We start from the raw sequence: 6,034 nt of genomic DNA, 5'->3' as shown, positions 1-6,034 counted from the left end.
AGACCATGCTTCTGTGGAGCTGGGGAAGGTGTCAGGGTGGGTTGTCCTGCACAGAGAGGCTTCCTGTTTGGGAGGCCCTAGTTTATCAATTTGCTGGAACCTCTGTACATCGTCTCAGGCAGGACTCTCGCCTTCCTCCACTTACAGACACTGGCGGTGTCGTGTGGCAACAGTGTTTTATCCCCAAGGTCGAGTGTGTGGCCCTGTGCTGCTGTCTGGGCACCCGGTGGAGGGGAGGGTGCCCGGTGCTGACAGCTGCTGCATTGGGTTTCAGGTTCTGTAGGTGTTGTTCCTTTTGTCTGTCATCCAACACAGCTCTCTCTTCTGCAAGTCACTGTGGATTCCAGAGGTCCCAGTACTTGTCCAGGACCACTTGGTGTGCCTCGCCCGATGGGACACCCAGTGTCACTTCTCAGAGGCTATTCGTCACCGCCACCCCCACCTCCCTTGTGGCCTATGCGGTCTCAGCCACCGCCACCCCCCCCACCACCAGTTACAGCACTCGTTAAGATGAGAGCATGTGCTTCTGCTCCCTTGTCGAGTCTTTGCAGAAGGGGAGATGGCACTCCAGGGCCTTGCGATGCCTGAGGAAATCTGACTTGGGACATTGTGACGTCTGTCTAGCTTCCCAGCACACACATCTGATGGACTGTGTCATTTCCCCGTCCTGACCTGGGAAGCAGGCGTCTCTTGTATAGAACAGAAGAGACTTTTGACAGAATATCAAGTGAATTTGAAGTCCCAGTTTGGCCGATGTGCCTCTTGCATGGACCATGTGATGTGCTCTGTGAGGGGTGAAGCACACCCCTAACTTCAGGGGCTCACGGGGTTGCCTCGAGGGGTGAGGGAGCGAGTGAGGGAGAGAGACATTCACAGCAGACAGCTTGTCACCATAGCAGATGTGCCCGTGCAGGGCCTCAGAGTGCAGAAGAAGGACACGTGAGCCACACAGGAGTGAATAGGAGGGTGTGGAGGGGAAGAAAGAAATTGAGGGGCTGCCCAGTGGGCGTTTGTTGGGTTCACTCAGATGGAGCTGGAAGGTCACTCCCGGCAGGGTGGGCAGTTCAGGTGGGCCGTGTGAATGCAGCGTGAGGTCCACTCAGAGCCACGTGTGTGTGCAGGGGACTCAGTGCAGCCATGCACGTATCCCCTTCAGAACCCACTGCCTCCAGAAAGCCCTCAGTTCACAACCTCATATAAAGATAATTGTTCTCTTGGGTTTCTGAAAGTTCTGGGTCTGGATGAAATCTGTGGATATCAGAGAAACTGAAGTTTAGCTTGTTTTTTTCAGGGTATTTGTGTGGCTGAAGTTTTCTTTTGATTTGAAAAGTGCAGGCAGGATTTAGATCAGCTGAGCAGGTGCCTTGCCCTTCAGCATGAGGCAGGTTCTTTGGGGGAAGTCAGGGGTGATCAGGAGACCCCCTGTAGGACCCCTGTCCCCACACCCCTGCTCCCTCATCACCACGCCCACTGTCAGCTTGGCATCTCCACATTTATGTCACAAGATCCAATTTCTGATTCTTTGAGTTCTTGCAGTTCATCCCCTAACACCAAGACTCAGTGGGGCCCCCACAGGGTCTCAGCGTTGTTGTCTGTGAGCCGGGGGGGTAACGCTGGTCCCTGACGTCATTGTGAGGAGGGTTGGGTCAAGCACACACATTGTTTTGCAAAATGACTGGGACATATTTCTCACTCAGCATTCTCATTGTTTAAAAGAAAGTGTCTGCACACAGTATCATCAAAAGAGACCTCAGGAAGTACATTAAATTAAACTGAAGATATAAGAGCTCAGGCCCAGAGCTTACCACTCTCTGCTTTAAAGATAAGGCGAAAGGTCCCTTTCTTCTATTAAATATTAGGTCTTACTAGTTAAAGAAGGAAATATAATAATGAGAATGTGCACATTTTGACATCTGTGTCTGAGATGTGAAAACAATTATTTTCATTCTGTATAGACACGGAGATGCACACACAGACTACAGTGTCCGTCAGAGGCCTTACATACATTAGAGAAGACAAAATTGGGAAAAAATAAGATCCTATTAAAATAAATAACTCTTTTTGCCTTACAGCACAGTCTGCCAACTGAAGGGGCCCCTCAGCTGTGGCAATGATGTGTTTAGAGAAGATGTCAGAGGTGCATTATGGCCGAATGTTTCCCTGCTCCAACCTGCCCCCTCTGCTGTTCTCTCCTATTGTCACCCCTAATGAAATTGTCACAGTTCTCTCTGTGTCAGTGTCTGCTTCCTGGAGGACCAGTGGTCACACCCTCTTGAGGGCATGCAGTGATTTACGGGCACACAACTCACAAACCAGCAGGAACTAAGATGACAGGGCAGACGCAAGATTACCCCTTCAGGGCAGCATTGACCGCAGGGGCCCCTGGGGCTCCTCCTGGGTGGTGGGTACAGCCTGTATCTAGATCTAGTGATGGCTGTGCTGCTTCAGTCTGTAAACACTCACTGGGCATGTGGGGCCTGTCAGTCACAGGGGTGTCCGGTCGTGAGCTAGATGACCAGAATGAAGTGGCCGTGTCTCATGGTGAGGAACGGATGAGGTGCAGGAGGGGCCATGGGCGTCCAGCGAGAGGCCCTGCACTGACCAGGCCCATGCCCCCGCCCCATGTCAGCTGCCCGGCAGCCCCGGCTCCAGGCAGGCCCTGAGGCGGGCTGAGGGCGGCAGTGCTCTCAGTGAGCCCCAGTGAGCACCCTCATCCTCCCACAGCCTCCTGACTCTGAGGTGGGCGGGGCAGGGTCAGTGGGTGGGACGCCACCACTGCCAGGGAGAAGGTGTTGGGTATAAAAAGAGTCCACTCTACTCTGCGCCAGCTGTCCCTGGAGCCCACGGGGCCCTCCCTCCTTCCAGGTGGGGGAGGCAGCCAGCCCTGCAGCAGCTCTGGGGTCCAGGCTGGGCCACAAACAGGTCAAGGTGAGACTGCTGCGCTGCCTGGGAAGTGGGGGGAACAGCGATGCAGCAGTAAATGCCAGCAGGAGCAGCTCTGTAACCGGCCTCCACTGTGAGCAGAGCTGGGGCTGGAACATCACTGTGAGGGTGGGAGGGCTGGGAGAGATGTGGCCCTGTGGCCCTGGACAGGGCTAGACCTGAGCTCAGGGCCTGAGGGCCTGGGGGAGAGATAGAGAAAGACACGCAGGGAGAGACAGTGTGTGAGTGAGAGAAAGGTGGGGGTCAAGTCCTAGAGAGGGACAGGAGGTGACAAGAGAGGGACACCGGGTAGGGGGAAGCAGAGACAAGAGGAGGCAGGAAGGAAAGAGGGAGCCAGCCCAGGGTGCATGGTGGGGGACAATGGGCCAGGGTGACTGGGAAGGGGAGTTGGCCCATCCTTCACCAAGCCGTGCAGCTGCCACCGTCAGGGCCGCAGGGACCAGCAGCCCGCCCAGCTAGACAGGAACCATCGGCCCTCAGGACGGGGCTGACAGCCGCGCCCAGGGCCCTCCGGCCACTTCCCAGGTAAGGAGGACCAGGAGGGCTCTCCCCAGCACCACAGCAGCACCATCTCTAGCTTCACAGAGACCCTGTGATCAGGCACCGTCCCGTCCCCCGTTCCACAGAAGGGAAACTGAGGCTCGGCCAGCCAGCCAACTTGGCCCTGTCTGCAGGGTTATTCACTTTCCCGATGCTTCTTTCCCAGGCAGGCCTGTGCCCCTGTCCTAAGAAGGGGGGCTGTGACAAGCCCGAAGGCCTGGGTCCCACCCGACTGCCCTCCTGTGCTGGGTGACCTGGGCAGGTCTCTTCCCCTCCTTGGGCCTCGACTGTATGACCAGCGGACCTTCTCCCCATTTTCCTGGGAAGTGGGACCCCAGCAGGGCCATCACTCCAGGCCTACCAGGGCCCTGGTTGGGTGTGGGGTGAGCTCTGGCTCTCGGGGGAATTCCTTTCTGGGCGGGGCGATGGCTCATGTGCGCTCACCACTTTTTATGGGGTCACATCCTGCTATTTCCATCTGGAATGGGACTTATCTACCATGGAGCCTGAAACTTGGTTTTCCACATTTTTCTAAATTGGTCCTTGTGCAGAAGAGCAGCTCCCCTGGCCGGGATGACAAACTCAGTCCTGGTGAGGAGGCCCTTCTTACTCCCCTCACCTCACTGCTGCTGGTCACACCCAAACTCCAGGGCCATGTTCACCCCCTTGGATTCCCTGCTCCCCCCTCCCCATGCCAAGCCCAGCCTCCTCCTGCCCCAGCGACCCCTCCTCCTGAGGGAAGTTGTGGGGCCCTTAGGGTCAGGACTTCAAGCCCTGTGTCACGGCAGGGAACACCCCAGCTGATTGGTGGCAGGCCTGGAAGCAAGGGTGGGGCCCTGAGCCCCAAGACGGGCTGTGTGGCCTTGGTCAGGTCACAGCCTCTCAGCCCAGCATCACAGCCTCGCACACCCCTCCAGGCCCACGTGCCTGAGATGTCACTCAGTCACACACACAGGCTCCAGCCCCACTCCCCACCCCCATGCAGGCACATGGAGGGCACACATGCACACACAGGGACATGCACACACATACAGGAACACACACACATGCATGGGGACACACACACAGGCTCATCCCCCAGCCGCCAGGATGCCACTTTTTCATTATCCTACATGTCGCTGCTGCAATAAAATAATTAAAACATGAATATTCAAATGGGAAATGCTGGAGAGGGTGTGGAAAACTGAACCCTTGTGCACTGCTGGTGGGAATGCAGTTTGGTCCAGCAGTTATGGAAAATGGTATGGAGATTCCTCAAAAAACTAAAAATACACTTACTATGATACAATAATCCCACTCCTGGGCATATGTCCAAAGGGAGCCTTAATACAGAAAGACACCTGCACCCCAATGTTCATAGCACTATTTACAATAGCCAAGACATGGAGACAGCTTAAATGTCCACCAACAGATGACTGGATACAGAAGCCGTGTCATGTATACAATGGAATACTACTCAGCCAAAAAAATAATATCATGCCATTTGCAGCAACATGGATGGCCCTGGAAAACGTCATTCTAAGTGAAGTAAGCCAGAAAGAAAGAAAAACACAATATGACAACACTCATGTGGAATCTAAAATTAAACAGACATAGAAAACAAACTTATGGTTACCAGAGGGGAACAGGGTGGGAAGGGATACACTGGGAGTTTGAGATTTGCAGTTAGTGACTGGTAAATATAAAATAGAGCAACAAGTTTATACTACACAGCACAGGGAACCATAGTCAGTATCTTGTAGTAGCTCATGGTGAGAAAGGACATGAAATGAATATTCGTATGTCCATGTATGACTGAAGCATTGTGCTGTACACCAGAAATTGACACAACATTGTAAACTGACTATACGTCAATAAAATAAAAATTTAAAAACCTGAACATTTAAAACGACCCTTGAGAGAAATGGCCCCATCTCACCAAAGGCAAGAAAACGCTGAGACACTATGGGGAGGAGGAGGCGAGATGGTGCTGAGAGGCTGGAGGAGCGGGAGGGCAGCTACAGAGGGGCACCAGGCAAGGGGCGAATGTGGAAAAGAGGGGATAGCTGCTCTAGCCCAAGGAACGCTTGTCAGCCAGATGTGTGACGTGGCCCTGTGGCATTTGGACAGGCCAGGGTGGGGCAGGGTTAAAAATGGGCCACAGGCTGACCTGGGCCTCTTTCTGGCTTCCAGCTGGGCTGGGGATGGAGGGACATGTGTGACCCAGCCTCCCCTAGCCAGTGTGAGTTGCAGACCTCCCTGGGCACAGGCTCAGCCAGGAAGGTCTAAAGCTTGGCCCCTGCCTGGGTCAGCTGTGTGCTTTCTGAATGACTGCTGGACCTCTCTGGTCTACGTGCCACCCCACACTGACACACGTGCGTACACACACACACACACCCTCCCAGTAGAGTGCCTTGTAGGGGATGCTCCATGTGGGGCCACCAGGTGACACAAGCTGGCAGTTGGGAAGAGGTACACACTGTGTGTTTGTTCCATTTGTACTTTTTGTTTCTTTGGTCAGGTTGGATATATTATCATTTGTTATGCTCCTCTTCATTTTTATGTACTGAAA

The sequence above is a fragment of the Camelus ferus genome, chromosome 29, assembly GCF_009834535.1.
Source record: "Camelus ferus isolate YT-003-E chromosome 29, BCGSAC_Cfer_1.0, whole genome shotgun sequence".
In the NCBI taxonomy this organism is placed as follows: Eukaryota; Metazoa; Chordata; class Mammalia; order Artiodactyla; family Camelidae; genus Camelus; species Camelus ferus.
This window is presented reverse-complemented; position numbering follows the sequence as displayed.